This window comes from Eurosta solidaginis, chromosome 1 (genome assembly GCF_040869045.1).
Source record: "Eurosta solidaginis isolate ZX-2024a chromosome 1, ASM4086904v1, whole genome shotgun sequence".
Lineage (NCBI taxonomy): Eukaryota > Metazoa > Arthropoda > Insecta > Diptera > Tephritidae > Eurosta > Eurosta solidaginis.
In genome coordinates, this window is record NC_090319.1 from 234,736,887 (window position 1) to 234,755,826 (window position 18,940).

Genomic DNA, 18,940 nt, shown 5'->3' on the forward strand with positions numbered 1-18,940 from the left:
TTTCTAATTCAAAACAGTGATATTTTGACTCAGAGCTCGAAGCGGTTTTAGAAAAATACGAGATCGGATGAAATTTGTCATCTTCCTGACGTTGCAGCAAAACTGTACCGAAACCAATACTACTAGCGTCACAGTGCAACTCAGTTTCCTTATCCGGATTATAGATGGCTAAATCAAGACTCTTGACTAATCTAGACTTTAGATCAACGAAAGCTTCATGACATCTGTTATCAAAATCGAAATTTGTATTCTTTTTTAATAAATTCTGTATAGGTTTAGCAATTTCTGAGAGCGACAGCACAAACCGCGGAAGTAAGAAAACATCCCTAAACATGATTGTAACTATTTCAGGTTCGTAGGAGGCGGAGAGTTTTGTATGCTTTTTATGTGGGAACTACTCAGTGAAATTCCTTTGTGGTTAACTTTGTAACCTAAATAGTCGGTTTCCCTATACCCTGACTTACATTTACTTAGGATAAGTTCTAAAGTGCGAAATTTAATCCGGTTCAATACCAATTTCAGCAATTTCGCATGCTCCTCAAAACTTTCAGTAGCAATAACTATATCATCCATATAGATATTTTTTTCTTATCTATCATATCTCGAAAAACATTGTCGATAAATCGTTGAAACACGGCGGGAGCATTTTTCAGCCCAGACGGCATTTTCAAATATTCGAACTGCCCATGAGGGGTTACACATAACGTAAATGGTTTTGACTCCGAAACCATCCGAACCTGATGAAATCCGCTTTTTAAATCTAGCACTGAAAAGAATTGTTTATTTTGCAAGTATTCGATACAATCATCAATTAGTGGTAGTGGGTAATTATCTCTAAGGGTTTATTTGTTGAGTGCCCTGTAGTCCACGCACATTTGGGTTTTCCCGTTCTTTTTCTTAACCAACACAATGGCGGAAGCATAAGGGGACTCACTAGGTTGCATTACTTTGTCCCTAATAAGTTCTTCTAAAATGTGTCGTACTTCGTTACGTTCACGATAAGACAGTCGACGTGGATTACAATGGAATGGAACATCGGTTTTTAGTCGTATTTTCAATTCATATTTTATTGCCTCGCTTTTCATATTCGGGTTAAAATAAGTATCATTTATAATTTGCTTTAACTTGGTACTTTGCTCCTTCGTATGCATTTCGTCTATATTAGGTTCACTCAGAGAAAAACGCCGTTCTAAAATCCAGCACCACCGGACTCATTTCAAGCTTTTCATGTTCTTACTTTTTTGTTCTTGAAAAACGAACGACCTGTTCTCAAAACAACAACCTTGTTCTTGAACTGACAACCATTTTCTTGAAAACAGAACGGCTGGTCTTAAAATATGAACAAATGTTCTAGTAATGAGAACAATGTTCTTAAATTAAGAACAATGTTCTTAAATTAAGTTCAAGAAAAAAGAAACGGTATAATTCGTGTGCACTAAAATGTTAAATACAACATTTGGCACAATCTATCAAGCAGTTCTAGTGGCTCAGCGGCTACGATTTTGCGGTTGTAATCGTGTGGCTCGAGTTCGATCACCGCCAAACTCTGAAGTTTTTTAAAACATTTTTTTTATATTCTATTTTTTAACTCTTATTTTTCGTTCAGTTCCACTCATATATGTACAGCTAATTCTCAAACTTGTTATGAAATGTTTTAAGTATATATTCAGATTGCATCAATAAAATGAACAATTTCTCAATAAGAGAAAGACATGAAAAAATGCATATTATGCGTTTTTTCATCTTTTGGTCTTTAATAATAGCTTTTTTGTTATTAATATTCTTTATTAATTACAAAAAAATTATTATTAATAAAAATAAATAAATGAGTACTAATTGGAAAAATCACCTTCCCTCACCATCCCCCCACCCCCTCCAACAAAGATCAAGAACAAACCGTTCTTGAATTGAGACCGAAAAATTTTAAATCGACCACAAATCGTTCTCGAAGCGTGAGAACGAAAATTCTTAAATCAAGCCCAAGTATTGCTTGAAATGAGCACTGAACATTCACACATCAATACCAAAGTGGTCATAAAATACGAACGGTGTGCTTGGAAAAACTGTTCTTAAAACAAGCCCATCGGTCACGAGTTAAGAAAAAACGTACTTAGCAGACTTTTGTCAACGAATGTTCTTAATTTTGAACTTGTTTCGTTCGTTTAAAACGATTTTTTCTCTGAGTGTTCGTCTTTGTTATAAGAAACGTCAACATGAAATATATCCGGCAAACAAACGGAACTGGTATCAACAATTTTACTGTGGTTATCTACGGTTATTTTCCTTGGAGAGCATTCATCATCAACAAAGTATGGCTGCGCCTGTGTCTTGGACCCAGCCACAATTTGACAAGTTTTAGAAACATTTAATTTGTTTTTACGTCTTAAATTCAAAAATTCCATAAATTTTTCTTAACCGTCGTCAATTTAATATTAAACGTACTGAGGAAATCACGTCCCAAAATAACTGGAACAACCATCTTATTATCTGGTATGACATTCAATTCAATTTTATTTCTTTGTTTATCAAAGTATACATAACAGAAAATTTTATTTATAATATCAATATTTTTTCCTCCGTGCCTTTAAATTTTGAGGGATATCTTGCGACTTGATTTTCCAGAAATTGTTTTGGAACATATGAATGTTTCCCCAATAAAACTAACCGGACTACCGGTATCAAACAGAGAAAAAAACTATTGTCGGACGTAAACTTATTATCTACCTTAAAGTTGATACTTACAAAATTTAATGCATTTATTGCATCGCTACCCAGTGGATATCGTCATCCTCACCTGCGGCTGCAATCTCGTTGCGAGTTTGCGAATCTTTGGGAATGAGCGATGATCAACGCCAACACCGGAAGCAAGCTCCGTTCGGCCGCATCGCATACGGACAATGTGGCTTGATGTGTCCATCTTTGGAGTAGTTTTAACATTTTATTTTATTATCGTTCACTGTTATACTACGTTTCCCGATTCCATTTGAAAATATTTCCGTTGATAGCGGCTCACTAATATCTTCAGTTCATCTAATGTCCTAGCCGGTATAAGGACGTGGGCATTGTGCAGGGCATTTCCTATGCCATCAATAATGAAATCAATGGTCTCTGTCTCCTGTTTATTCGCCCGTCCGGCCATCGCCTGCATTGAAAGGACATAGCAGTGTAAAGATTCTTTCTTTTTGTCCCATTTACTCTTTGCTAGCATTTTATATACCTCGTGTCTGCACCGGCACATCGATCTCGTTTAACACAGCTTTTTTCAAGTCATTATAGTTCAATGCCTTTGTTGTTGATAGAAAAACTTTTGCTGTTCCCGCAAGACAGCGGCGAAGGGCCAATAATTTAAATCGCTCGTCAACGCCTGATGATTCCATTACCTCCTCGAACTCTTGTATAAAATGCTCTACCATAATTGACACGTCATCTCCACTAAATTTCATGATGGCGTGTCTGATGTCAACAAAATCTTTCTACGTTGCTGTTGCGTCACGGCGCTAGTTTTTATATCGTCTATCTCTTTCATTAGTTTTAGTATTTCGACTCTTTTTTGTAAAGCCGCTAATTCGTCTTCTACATTTGCGGCGATCGATTTGGCGATGGCCCTGGCGGCAGTTATTTCAGTTACAGCTGAACTGATACCAGAATTAGTAGGAACGGCCGAGGTAACATTATTAGAACCGGGAACAGAATTTGCACAAGTGGCACCCAAAATATTTGATTCCATGAAACCATCGGCAGCGGCATCAACAAAAGTAGTATGAACAGCGGTATCGGCAGTAGAGGTAATAGGAACAGCGGTGGCGGCGGTAGCGGCAGCAGAAATGACTGTGGCGGCAAATGAGCAGCAGGAGTGACAACCGAAACATTTAATTCTGCGAAATCATTGGCAGCGGTATTAACAAAAGCAGCCGGAACGGCAGTATCGGCAGTACAGGCAACATGAACGACAGTAGAAGCAACAGGAACGGCAGTGGCGGCGGTGGCGGCAGCAGAGATGACTGTTTCAGCAAAATTATCGAAAATAAAGATGTTGCAGGCGCAAACTTCGTTGGAAAGCAGCGGAGCGTAACAAAATTCTAGTAGGTCACTTTCAGCACACCAAAAACTTTAACACAATTTTTAACATAATTTAAGCACAGAAATACACTGATTGGAGTTTTAGAGAGTAAAAGTTAAAATTCTGAACATTTTAGCTGAATAAAATAACAAATACAGACAGTGGTAGTTTAACAAATTCTGCTGTGGTAAGTGGTGAATGTGACCTACTAGAATTTTGTGAAGCTTGCTTCACACGATTTTTCGTCCCTGCATCATCTTTCTTTTCGATCATATTTTGTTTCAGCAGTGTGAGCAGCAGAGACGGCAGTGGTATCATTTGAGGTGTTTTTGTTGGATGCAGCAAAAAATCTTTCAATATTTGAATTAAAAAAAATAATAATAAATGTAAGGCGCGGTAACCTCCGAAGAGATCCAAGGCCGAGCTTCTCTTCCAATTTGCGTCGTGCTCCTCTTTATTTTCCCTACAAATTGGCCGGACGGGACCTGCATGTTTTATGCCGACTCCGAACGGCATCTGCAAGGCAGATGAGTTTTCACTGAGAGCTTTTCATGGCACAAATACACTCGGAGCGCTTGGCAAACACTGCCGAGGGGCGACCCTGCTTAGAAAAATTGTCTTCTAATTGAAAAACCTTATTTCTAAAATTTTGATGTTGCTTTGGCCGGGAGTTGAACCCATGGCGTGGTAGGCGGAGCATGTTACCATCACACCACGGTGGCCGCAATATTTGAATTGCTGTGATCTTTTATGCCCAATATATTCATCATTAATCTGCGTAATTATGCTGTTGTGGCAGTAATAGGGAACTTCACGTTGTTTTCCATTAAAACTTTATGTTTTCTCTGGCATCGGCCATTGCGAAACAACTGTTTGCTTGTTAGGTTTTTCCACACCTGAGATGTAAAACTAGACCAATATCTCTTTATTTCAGTGGAGATGCAAATAAGTTAAAAAAAAACACTTTCTTTTTTCGCAAACAGTCTATATATTGACAACCGGAAATTGACCATCATCTTTCTTCTTCTTCTTTTACATAGTTGCATTAATTCTCAATATCATATATTTCGTAATCTAGTACAATACAATAATACAATTCACTAGCCGTTTCCAGAGTTACCATCTTACAATTAGTTTCTTATAACTGGCAGTGATGCGCATCCGTTGATACCACTTTCGACCATATCCGACCGACAATGTTGACATTCGGCGACGGCGTGCATAAAACGACCAAAATCGGGAGTGGCAGCGTATATCTCTAGAATCAATCAACTTTCACATATCTCAAAATGTTACTTATCAAAATATCTATAATTATACTTACTACGCTAGTCTCCCTAACGTATTTACTTCGATAATAATTAATCATATAACAAAATTTGGAAGTTTAAAGCAAGGAAAACAGCACTAGCTAACATATCCTATACAAATCACTGACCATGCTGTAAATCAAAACTTTAGGTATGTGTATAAAGCGCGTAAGCGAATTATTACATATTTATATACATATATCTATATATATAAAAAGAAGTGTACATTTTGATTGTCACTCCATAACTCGAGAAGGGCTCGACAGATTGCCATGAAATCTTTAGGAAAGATACAGGAAGGGGAGATGATGGTTAGTTGATTTTGAAATCCCAAATCGGTTTAGCCATTCTTGAGTTATGATTTTTTTTACAAAAAATTCAAAATTAAAAAAAAAAAAAGTTTACATTTCGGTCCGACCCATGGTACAATTACCAGGTAGATGCATTAGTGAAAATGCAACCCTCCCGTGTATTTTGTTGTTGCCGATTGTATTGAAAATTTTCATGTGCGCGTTGTAATGTTGATGATATTTGTACCCACAAAAAAAATTGTGGACATAAGTGTTTTGCACAGATATAGTTTTGGTCTCCAAACCGGTGTTGAACCCACCCAGATTAATTTTTTATAAGCGCAAAAATACTATGGATCCCAACCCGGTCTCGAAGCACTCCGGGGTCATTTTTCGGTTTTTTGGGAATATCTTTTGAACGAGCTAAAATTTTTCTTTTCCGCCTTCGGATTATTGTTATTGGATTTGGTGCTGCATGTTATCTTGCACTCAAAGAAATGGAATATGATAAGAAATTTATAGATTTTCTGTCGAAACGTTTATATGATCGCATCACTTCAAGATTATCACATGGTATATGTAATGGTGATCCAGAGCAAAGGTATAGTGGTTTATTAAATTTATCATTACTTATGGCCTTAAAAGATGTGGCGTTGTCTAGTGCCTCAGCATGTACTTCTGCATCACTGGAACCTACGTACGATTGGAACTGATGAGGTTTTGGTGGTATTGGTTGTTTTACCACCATTGAAGAGGTTGTTTATATTACCGATACCTGCATCAAACATGTCGAACGTTTACGTGAAATGTCTCCATTATGGGAGATGGTGCTAGAACCAATTGATTTGAAAAATATCCAATGGTCGCAAAATAAATTTTGTTTATGATATATAAATAAGGGACCGTTTTGTATTGTATGCATCTTTTAGTGTATGTATTTATATTCCACAGCAGTTTAATGTAAAGTGAGATACAACTTTTTTGGAATTATATTGTTCCTACTTTATCTGCCTAAGGTCGTTATTTTGTAGTATTAAAATTATATTGAGAAATGCTATTGCTAAATGTTTTTTGTAGTGGACCTTATTTTCAATACATGTATGTATGAGTGCTAACGTTACTGTCTCCAAGAGATGTTGAAAATTTGGGATGAGATTGTATATAAAATGCTGAGTTACTAGTATGTTCATGAATAAGTACTGATTTATTTTAAAATTTCATATATTTTGTAAAGTAAAAATTAAGTAATTTAGTAACCTAATAAATATCGAAGATACATATATACGTAATAACGTTTAACGTTGGAAACTCGTCGTGTCGGTATTTGAGGTGCAGATTTCTTTGAAGAATATGTACTCCATGTCTTTAGATGTAATCTTTTTTAATTAAAAAAGCAACGTTGTGTTGGATACTAGTTCGGTTGTAGTACTGACTTCAATTACAGTTCCGGGTTTTCCTTCTGGCTCTAGCCAGGGGGCTTTTGTAGCATTTCGGCTTTAGGTTGCATCTGGTATCGGTACCTGCTACGGTAAAAGTTCGGCTTGGAATATTCCCGTTTTCAACTCCAGTATCAGTTATACTCCAGTTTTTTCTTTTCATCATATGGGTGATATAAATATTCCAAAAGTAAATCTATAGCATGTAAAACATAATTGTCTAGCAATATTTTCTCTTCGCAAACTGTTTGTGGCCCAGATAAGGGCAGCTTTTCGTAGGTATAATTGTTTAGCATCTTTTTTTATCTTTGTTGACTAGTGGTGGCCCTGATAAGGGCCGCTTTGCGTTTACTTGTATAGCATATTTTCTCTCTTTTAAACTAATGGTGGCCCTGAAACTAGGGGAGGTTACTGCGTCTGGGTTTCACGGCTTATTCGTGGTACATCATGCATATCCGTTTGTGTGCTACAGCTGTTCCGTGCGAAGTATTGACCTTTCGCTCCAACGGTGTCACTTAAAAAAAAAGAGAACATGTAGAAGGGACTTTATTATTTTTCCTTCGTCCTTCCTTCACGTTGTAGCGGCGAAAGTATTGTCCGATATTTTGGTAGATAACTGTAGGAATGACCGTTGGGGACGATGAGACAACTTCCGTTTTGCAAACTCTTGATTAGCACTGCTAAGTCATACATAAAATTATATTATATTTTTTATCTTAAACATTCGGAAAACAATATCTACCTCAATGACGGTAAATATAGCGATGGAGTGGAGTTTGGCATCAAATTTACTCTCTGAGCTCCCACAATAAGGTCACATGCCTGAAAATGGAGCGAAAAAGTTAAGCCATTTTAGGGAAGCTAACGCCACAAGCTTTTTCCCAATTTTTCCTCTTCCTTGATCTTGCGGGGTAATTCCTTACTTAACTCACAACTGCAAAAACTCGTGCAAAAATATCGGACGGTGTCAAAGAAATGCGTTTTGGACTCAGGACGACGAATCCGAAAGCGAAAATTAGAAATTTAATTTCTGTCAAAAAATATTCCCAAAAAACTTAAAAATGGCACCGGAGCGCTCCGAAACGGGGGGTGGAATCCATAGTATTTTTTCGCAGGCAATAGTCTAGTTGAGAGGTCGACTGCTAATATGCTACCAAAAATATCTGGAGAGGTGTCAAACGACGCGTCTTGACATCAGTATTAATAATCCGAAGGCGTAAAATAAAAATTTTAATTCGTTCAAAAGATATTAACGAAAAACCTAAATAAGACCCGCGGGTACCTCTGAAACCGGGGGTGGGATCCATAGTACTTTTGCGCAGAACACCTTTCTGCGTTGGCGGCCTTTGGCCGCGCTTATAAAAAATTACCATGGGAGACCAAATCTATATCCACGCAAAACACTTTTACCCACAGTTTTTTTTTGTGGTTAAACAACACCATCAAAATTACAACAGCCACATGAAAATTTTCAACTTTGTAAATATATCTGGAAAGAAATAAAATTTTCAATTTCCGTTTTCGGATTCGTGGTCCTGGGTCCAAAGCGCGTCTTTTGACACCTCTCCCGATATTTTTCGACGAGTTTTAGTAGTTGTGAGCTAAAGTAAAGAATTACCTAATACATTTTCACATCAAAAGTAAATAAACAAAAAATGTAAACATAAACAAAGTTTGACATTTTATGACCACCTTCGAATGAAAAAACATGTAAAATGGGATAGCACTCCATTGGAAACATGCCAAAAATTTTAAGCCATGTCCAATAGAATAGGCAAAGTTATATCAAACATGGAGGAAATAGCGGTGATTAAGAAAACAGTTTCATACACCTATTATTTTGACCAACGAAATTTTGTTATTATGATACAGTTTTCATGCAAATGGATGAATTGTAATCATTTTCCTATATTTGGTATAGGTAACTAAAGTTATAAATATTACCACACAAAATTTGTTTTCATTTGCAAAATCTTGTAATGATAAAGAACCAAAGCTGTGTACACCTATTATTTGGTCCATGAGGTATATAATTAAATTCAAAAATGTAAATTAAAGAAAAGAAAGAAAGTATTGAGCTGCTTTTGCCAAGTTCTACAATTCACAAGGAACTCGTTTCGCATAGACAATAAAAGATCTTTAGCTTATAACAAGTCAGACTTGATTGAAAAATTAATTGGATAGTTACATACACTATATTCTCATTCGGCGGCTGATCAAACAATTTTTTTTATGTTAAATTTGCTATTAATTTTTAAGCTACTGCATAGATTTTATCGCGGGCTTGGCGACTAAATCAAAAAAAACCGTAACAGATATTTGTCAAAAAAGGTTCGGAAAGGTTCGAAAAAGGTTCGGTGATAGCAACAGGCCAAATACATAAAATTGCATCTCTATCATAAAGTTAAAGTTAAAGGTAAGGTCAAAGTTAAAGTTAAATTTAAAGTTAAAGTTACAGTTAAAGTTAAAGTTAAAGTTAAAATTAAAGTTGAAGTTAAAGTTAAAGTTAAAGTTAAAGTTGAAGTTAAAGTTAAAGTTAAAGTTAAAGTTAAAGTTAAAGTTAAAGTTAAAGTGAATGTTAAAGTTAAAGTTAAAGTTAAAGTTAAAGTTAAAGTTATAGTTAAAGCTAAAGTTAAAGTTAAAGTTAAGGTTAAAGTTAAAGTTGAAATTAAAGTTAAAGTTAAAGTTAAAGTAAAAGTAAAAGTTAAAGTTAAAGTTAACGTTAAAGTTAAAGTTAAAGTTAAAGTTAAAGTTAAAGTTAAAATTAAAGTTAAAGTTATAGTTAAAGTTAAAGTTGAAGTTAAAGTTGAAGTTAAAGTTAAAGTTAAAAATAAAGTTAAAGTTAAAGTAAAAGTTAAAGTTAAAATTAAAAATAAAGTTAAAGTTAAAATTAAAGTTAAAGTTATAGTTAAAGTTAAAATTAAAGTTAAAGTTATAGTTAAAGTTAAAGTAGAAGTTAAAGTTAAAGTTAAAGTTAAAGTTAAAGTTAAAGTTAAAGTTAAAGTTAAAGTTAACGTTAAAGTTAAAGTTAAAGTTAAAGTTAAAGTTAAAGTTAAAGTTAAAGTTAAAGTTAAAGTTAAAGTTAAAGTTAAAATTAAAGTTAAAGTTGAAGTTAAAGTTAAAGTTAAAGTTAAAAATAAAGTTAAAGTTAAAGTAAAAGTTAAAGTTGAAGTTAAAGTTAAAGTTAAAGTTAAAGTTAAAGTTAAAGTTAAAGTTAGAGTTAAAGTTAAAGTTAAAGTTATAGTTAAAGTTGAAGTTAAAGTTAAAGTTAAAGTTAAAGTTAAAAATAAAGTTAAAGTTAAAGTTGAAGTTAAAGTTAAAGTTAAAGTTAAAGTTAAAGTTAAAGTTAAAGTTAAAGTTAAAGTTAAAGTTAAAGTTAAAGTTAAATTAAAGTTAAAGTTAAAGTTATAGGTAAAGTTAAAGTTGAAGTTAGAGTTAGAGTTAAAGTTAAAGTTAAAGTTTTTTTTTTTTTTTTTTTTTTTTTGTGTTTCGTGGAAGGGGGAAATGCTTCATGCACTGACCGGGATATTTAAGCCTCACTGCGAGACTCTCCGAGTGTAGGACTGCCTTCTTCCATGAAGGCCTACCCACTAAAACCTAACCTCCCACGGCCCGCGCAAATCCCCGTACCTGGGACCGCGTTTAGCATTACTTCGGGTACGGGTGCGCGCTACGTGAGCTCTATGGCTACTCTCACGCTAATGGGCTAGGCATCCGTCTTCTCGTTTACTGGTAAGTATATGCCTCACATATGTGCTGACCGTATCCCATTTGTCTCTTCGACAGGTCATGTTATTAATGACACTGCCCGGGGATAGGTCGCCAAGTACCTCTTCTACCCTCCTTCGCTGATGGGAGAAGTGCCTGCATTCGAAGAAGGTGTGGCGTACATCGTCTATTTCCCCACAGTACAGGCAGCTCGGGCTATCAACTTTACCCATTCTGTGTAGGTATTTGCGGAAGTAACCATGTCCCGTTAGAAACTGGGTCAGGTAAAAGTCTACCTCTCCGTGCGGTCGCTTCAACCATGGATCAAGTTCAGGGATTAGTTCCCTAGTCCACTTTCCTACGATGCTGTTGCTCCACTGATCTTGCCAACGTCGGATCGAATCTTCTCGCGCCTGCATGGCAACAGCAGCTCTACTTGCTTGCGATCCGTTGTCATATATTGTTTTTCTTTCCTCAACGAGAAGATATATCGGTATGGTTCCCGCAACGACCAGGACAGCTTCAGCTGATACCGTGCGGTAAGCCGAAGATATTTGCAGCGCCCCTCTGCGTTGGACCGAGGTGAGGGCGACTCGGTTCTTCCGGTATTTCATTGCGTCCGCCCAGATTTCTGCACCATATAAGAGTATAGAATCCGAGGCTGATGCAAGCAACTTCCTTGTGCATGGCTTTGGGCCACCTGTGTTTGCCATTAATCTACTCAACTGCGCTATTATGCGCGCAGCTCTTTCGCAGGTCCCTCGTATGTGATCCGAGAAGTTGAGTTTGCTGTCTAACCTCACTCCCAGATATTTCGCTGAAGCGAGTGTTTCTATTGGCTGGTCCCCAACCATCATGTTCCTGGTAGTGGGAATACGTCCCTTTGTGAGGATGACGATCTCCGTTTTGGCTGTTGCTAACTGGAGACCGTGCTCAGCCATCCACCTATTTACATTACGCATGACCTGGTTTAATTTTAGCTGTGCCAGCTCGCAGCTTGGTGCTGTTATCACAGCTGCCACGTCGTCTGCAAATGCAACGAGGAAGGTGCTTTCTGGCATGTCTAATCGAAGAAGACTGTCGTAAGTTATATTCCAGAGATCGGGACCTAGTACCGAACCCTGGGCTGCTCCACCTGTTATTTTTACCTTTTTTTGACCGTGAGTACTTTCATATATTAGATACCTCTCTCTTAGGTAGTCCCTTAAAATTTCTAACAAATATTGCGGTACTTTGAAAGTGCTTTCTAGTGCCTCAAGCATGTCCTCCCACCTAGCTGAGTTAAAAGTGTTTTTGATGTCCAGCGTGACCAGCAACACTATAGGTCTTGCTCTGTGGCACGCTGTCTCGGCTTTCTTGACTGCGTCTATAACTTCTGCTATGGCATCCATTGTAGAGTGCCCCCTCCGAAAACCATGCTGTCTGGGCGACAGTCCTCCGGCGTCCTGTAACGCTCTGGTGAGGCGTTGCTTCAGGAGACTCTCCATCAATTTCCCTGCTGTGTCCAACATACATAGGGGACGGTAGGATGATGGAGAGTTGGGATCTCCTTTCCCATTTGGAATGAGAACCAGTCGTGCTGTCTTCCATATGGTGGGGAAAATTCTTTCTTCGAGACATTTGTTGTACATGTGCAACATAAGTTCTGGGCAGTCGTTTGCAGCTAGTCTAATTGCCTCCGCGGGTATTCCGTCGGGCCCAGATGCTTTCCTAGGTTTCATAGTTCGCACGGCAGTTTTAAGCTCTTCTTCTTGGAATGGTTCCACGTTGCGATCTTCATGGGTAACGTACCAGCCCTCCCTAGGCATTTGGGTGGGAAACAGGCCATCCACAATGTTCCTTATTTTGTTCTCGTCCATCAGCTGGTTTGGCGGACGGAACTTCTTCATTACTATCTTATATCCCTGCCCCCATGGGTCTCGATCCACTTCCTCGCAAAGCGCTTTCCAGCACTTAAGCTTGCTTTGCTTAATGGCAGCACTAAGAGCTTTCTTCGCTCCTTTGTACGCTTCCGACTTTTCTAGAGCCTCAGGCCTGGTAGTTGTGATCGCTGCCAGTCAGATCCTCTATGACTCTCCATCCAGCAGCGGTCAGCAGCAGGCTTTCTGACACTAGTGTTACATCGGGGATCGAGTATCCAAAGCCTGGCCGTCGGTATGTAGGGGTCGTACCAGTGTTAAGCACGTTCAAACCGAGCCTGGCTGCCATCTCAAGGACTAACCTTCCACGGGTGTTAGTCTGCGGCATTCCCCATTCGACGGCTCTTGCGTTAAAGTCTCCCGCCACAACCAGGTTACTAGTTAAGTCCCTCAGGTCGTCTTCAATAAGTTCAAGCTTCTCCCTGAACGTTTGAATGGGATCATTCGGGGACAAGTAGCAGCTTACTATTGTGGTATTATTCGTAGTTAGGCGGACGTAGCCTTGTCCGGCAACACGGTTCACAATATTGGCATTTGCATCTGTCATCCAGATTGCGGCGGTGCCGGTGTTGTCTATATGCCAATCATTTCGGGCTCTATAGGGTTCGCTGATGATAACGCTGTTAGCTTTATGGTCTAAGACCAACTGTTGTAGTAGCTCATCAGCAAGTCTGCTCCGGTTTAGGTTGCCTTGGATAAAACTAATCACTATTGAATTGAGACTTTGGCCTTTGCAACAGCGAGTGCCGCTCTGAAAATGCTGCATGCTCCAGATCCAGTGACATGATCGAGCTTCTGTGTATTACACAGGTAACATTTTGGAGCTGAGGTACAGGCCGAAGCTTTGTGGCCGCTTTGCCCACACTTCCAGCAGGCGTTACTCCTGTCTGGACCCTTGCATTCTGCCTTCCGGTGTCCGTAGCCGAGACACCTAAAGCAGCGTTGTACTTCTGCTCGCTGTCTGATTCGGCACTGTATCCATCCGATCGGAATTTTACCTTTTTTGAGTAGGGCGTTGCCAATATTCTCGTCCACTTCGACGACCGCCATTTTCTGTTCTCTTTGGTTTGCTGCGAACACAGAGACACGGAGAGGTCTAGTGATTTCTTCTTTTCCGACCTCCCTCCTTATTGCGTCTTGGATTTCTGTTTCAGTTGTGAGACAGTCCATGCCAAGTACTTCCAACTTCATCCGCTTGGAGAGCTGTTGTGCTTCACCGACCTCTCCTACTGCACTACCTATAGCTGCTCTGAAGGCCGTCTGGTCACTGCAGCGCGCCGTTTCAATCAGTACGTTACCAGATTTGGTTTTTCGTACTGACCGTACCACCGTACCTGTGTCATTAGGGCGGAGCTGGCCGCGTATGGCCCCTAGTACCTGGGCATAGCTTTTGCCTTCCACAGGTTTTACCACAAAAGTTGCTGCTTGTCTCCTCTTTCTCGCCCGTTTTTGAGCTTTAGGAGCTTGGACGGGGGTTGCCTGCTTGTTAATGTTAAAATTAAAGTTAAAGTTAGAGTTAAAATTAATGTTAAAGTTAAAGTTATAGTTAAACTTAAAGTTAAAGTTAAAGTTAAAGTTAAAGTTAAATTTAAAGTTAAAGTTAAAGTTAAAGTTATAGTTAAAGTTAAAGTTAAAGTTAAAGTTAAAATTAAAATTAAAGTTAAAGTTATAGTTAAAGTTAAAGATAAAGTTGAAGTTAAAGTTAAAGTTAAAGTTAAAAATAAAGTTAAAGTTGAAGTTAAAGTTAAATTAAAGTTATAGTTAAAGTTAAAGTTGAAGTTAAAGTTAAAGTTAAAGTTAAAGTTAAAGTGAATGTTAAAGTTAAAGTTATAGTTAAAGCTAAAGTTAAAGTTAAAGTTAAAATTAAAGTTAAAGTTAAAGTTAAAGTTAAAGTTAAAGTTATAGTTAAAGTTGAAGTTAAAGTTGAAGTTAAAGTTAAAGTTAAAGTTAAAGTTAAAGTTAAAGTTAAAGTTAAAGTTAAAGTTAAATTAAAGTTAAAGTTAAAGTTATAGTTAAAGTTAAAGTTGAAGTTAAAGTTAAAGTTAAAGTTAAAGTTAAATTTAAAGTTAAAGTTAAAGTTAAAGTTAAAGTTAAAGTTGAAGTTAAAGTTAAAGTTAAAGTTAAATTAAAGTTAAAGTTAAAATTAAAGTTAAAGTTAAAATTAAAGTTAAATTAAAGTTAAAGTTAAAGATAAAGTTATAGTTAAAGTTAAAGTTGAAGTTAAAGTTAAAGTTAAATTTAAAGTTAAAGTTAAGGTTAAATATAAAGTTAAAGTTAAAGTTAAAGTTAAAATTAAAGTTAAAGTTAAATTAAAGTTAAAGTTAAAATTAAAGTTAAAGTTAAAGTTAAAGTTAAAATTAAAGTTAAATTAAAGTTAAAGTTAAAGTTAAAGTTAAAGTTATAGTTAAAGTTAAAGTTAAAGTTGAAGTTAAAGTTAAAGTTAAACTTAAAATTAAAATTTAAGTTGAAGTTAAAGTTAAAGTTAAAGTTAAAGTTAAAGTTAAAGTTAAGGTTAAAGTTAAAGTTAAAGTTAAAGTTAAAGTTAAATTTAAAGTTAAAGTAAAAGTTAAATTAAAGTTAAAGTTAAAGTTAAAGTTAAAGTTAAAGTTAAAGTTAAAGTTAAAGTTATAGTTAAAGTTAAAGTTAAAGTTGAAGTTAAAGTTAAAGTTAAAGTTAAAGTTAAAGTTATAGTTAAAGTTAAAGTTAAATTTAAAGTTAAATTTAAAATTAAAGTTAAAGTTGAAGTTAAATTTAAAGTTAAAGTTGAAGTTAAAGTTATTGGTCTTTATTAGACTACTTTGAAAATATTTCACAATAACACCTATACTTGGCAACCAATAGCGTGCTTAAAACAAACTGATTGCTGTTTACTCAGCTTTCGCTCCTTTTATAGTCCCTGCTGTCTTGTTCGCATACTTCTAGGCGTTTCTTCTTCTAGAATTTACTAATTGTTTACCAGCTATAAACTTGCCAGCTATAAACTACAGATGCACGTTTATAGCCTCTCGTAGAGCCATATGCGCGCGTATATGTGAGTAATACTTCCACCGATGTAAGTATCTCAGATGTGTGCATGTGTTTGTGCGTATCCCTCCGCTGCTTGGTTGTACATATGTGCAGACATAATGATTGATTTGTTTATGTACATACAAATGACTGCTTAGTATCGGCTTAGAGATGATAGTATCCCTTAGTGTTGCTAATATTCGTCACACTGCCCTCCACCTAAGTCTGATCATCCCGATCAGACAAATTTCCTGATCTAAACGCCGCCAGACTTTCCAGATGAACCACTTTCATTTTGGTCCGTGTTTACCAATGGTTTGCATCCTGTAAATTATATCCTTGATCCGTTTTACAACTTTGTATGGGCCTTCCCAGTTACAATGCATTTTCGGGGACAAACCTTTTTTCCGTTGTGGGTTGTATAACAGCACCAAATCTCCTTCCTGAAAACCTTCCAAATTAATTGCTTTATCGTATCTGGCTTTCATCTTGTCACTCATAATCTTTGTTCGTTGCCTTATCAGATCATGTATTTCTCTCCGCTCTTCTTCCAAGACACCTGTGGCTTTCTTGACATTTCTCTCCGCGCCCCCTCCGAAAACCATGCTGTCTGGGCGACAGTCCTCCGGCGTCCTGTAACGCTCTGGTGAGGCGTTGCTTCAGGAGACTCTCCATCAATTTCCCTGCTGTGTCCAACATACATAGGGGACGGTAGGATGATGGAGAGTTGGGATCTCCTTTCCCTTTTGGAATGAGAACCAGTCGTGCTGTCTTCCATATGGTGGGGAAAATTCTTTCTTCGAGACATTTGTTGTACATGTGCAACATAAGTTCTGGGCAGTCGTTTGCAGCTAGTCTAATTGCCTCCGCGGGTATTCCGTCGGGCCCAGATGCTTTCCTAGGTTTCATAGTTCGCACGGCAGTTTTAAGCTCTTCTTCTTGGAATGGTTCCACGTTGCGATCTTCATGGGTAACGTACCCGCCCTCCCTAGGCAGTTGGGTGGGAAACAGGCCATCCACAATGTTCCTTATTTTGTTCTCGTCCATCAGCTGGTTTGGCGGACGGAACTTCTTCATTACTATCTTATATCCCTGCCCCCATGGGTCTCGATCCACTTCCTCGCAAAGCGCTTTCCAGCACTTAAGCTTGCTTTGCTTAATGGCAGCACTAAGAGCTTTCTTCGCTCCTTTGTACGCTTCCGACTTTTCTAGAGCCTCAGGCCTGGTAGTTGTGATCGCTGCCAGTCAGATCCTCTATGACTCTCCATCCAGCAGCGGTCAGCAGCAGGCTTTCTGACACTAGTGTTACATCGGGGATCGAGTATCCAAAGCCTGGCCGTTGGTATGTAGGGGTCGTACCAGTGTTAAGCACGTTCAACCCGAGCCTGGCTGCCATCTCAAGGACTAACCTTCCACGGGTGTTAGTCTGCGGCATTCCCCATTCGACGGCTCTTGCGTTAAAGTCTCCCGCCACAACCAGGTTACTAGTTAAGTCCCTCAGGTCGTCTTCAATAAGTTCAAGCTTCTCCCTGAACGTTTGAATGGGATCATTCGGGGACAAGTAGCAGCTTACTATTGTGGTATTATTCGTAGTTAGGCGGACGTAGCCTTGTCCGGCAACACGGTTCACAATATTGGCGTTTGCATCTGTCATCCAGATTGCGGCGGTGCCGGTGTTGTCTATATGCCAATCATTTCGGGCTCTATAGGGTTCGCTGATGATAACGCTGTTAGCTTTATGGTCTAACCAACTGTTGTAGTAGCTCATCAGCAAGTCTGCTCCGGTTTAGGTTGCCTTGGATAAAACTAATCACTATTGAATTGAGACTTTGGCCTTTTCAACAGCGAGTGCCGCTCTGAAAATGCTGCATGCTCCAGATCCAGTGACATGATCGAGCTTCTGTGTATTACACAGGTAACATTTTGGAGCTGCGGTACAGGCCGAAGCTTTGTGGCCGCTTTGCCCACACTTCCAGCAGGCGTTACTCCTGTCTGGACCCTTGCATTCTGCCTTCCGGTGTCCGTAGCCGAGACACCTAAAGCAGCGTTGTACTTCTGCTCGCTGTCTGATTCGGCACTGTATCCATCCGATCGGAATTTTACCTTTTTTGAGTAGGGCGTTGCCAATATTCTCGTCCACTTCGACGGCCGCCATTTTCTGTTCTCTTTGGTTTGCTGCGAACACAGAGACACGGAGAGGTCTAGTGATTTCTTCTTTTCCGACCTCCCTCCTTATTGCGTCTTGGATTTCTGTTTCAGTTGTGAGACAGTCCATGCCAAGTACTTCCAACTTCATCCGCTTGGAGAGCTGTTGTGCTTCACCGACCTCTCCTACTGCACTACCTATAGCTGCTCTGAAGGCCGTCTGGTCACTGCAGCGCGCCGTTTCAATCAGTACGTTACCAGATTTGGTTTTTCGTACTGACCGTACCACCGTACCTGTGTCATTAGGGCGGAGCTGGCCGCGTATGGCCCCTAGTACCTGGGCATAGCTTTTGCCTTCCACAGGTTTTACCACAAAAGTTGCTGCTTGTCTCCTCTTTCTCGCCCGTTTTTGAGCTTTAGGAGCTTGGACGGGGGTTGCCTGCTTGTTAATGTTAAAATTAAAGTTAAAGTTAGAGTTAAAATTAATGTTAAAGTTAAAGTTATAGTTAAACTTAAAGTTAAAGTTAAAGTTAAAGTTAAATTTAAAGTTAAAGTTAAAGTTAAAGTTATAGTTAAAGTTAAAGTTAAAGTTAAAATTAAAATTAAAGTTAAAGTTATAGTTAAAGTTAAAGATAAAGTTGAAGTTAAAGTTAAAGTTAAAAATAAAGTTAAAGTTGAAGTTAAAGTTAAATTAAAGTTATAGTTAAAGTTAAAGTTGAAGTTAAAGTTAAAGTTAAAGTTAAAGTTAAAGTGAATGTTAAAGTTAAAGTTATAGTTAAAGCTAAAGTTAAAGTTAAAGTTAAAATTAAAGTTAAAGTTAAAGTTAAAGTTAAAGTTAAAGTTATAGTTAAAGTTGAAGTTAAAGTTAAAGTTAAAGTTAAAGTTAAAGTTAAAGTTAAATTAAAGTTAAAGTTAAAGTTATAGTTAAAGTTAAAGTTGAAGTTAAAGTTAAAGTTAAAGTTAAATTTAAAGTTAAAGTTAAAGTTAAAGTTAAAGTTAAAGTTAAAGTTGAAGTTAAAATTAAAGTTAAAGTTAAATTAAAGTTAAAGTTAAAATTAAAGTTAAA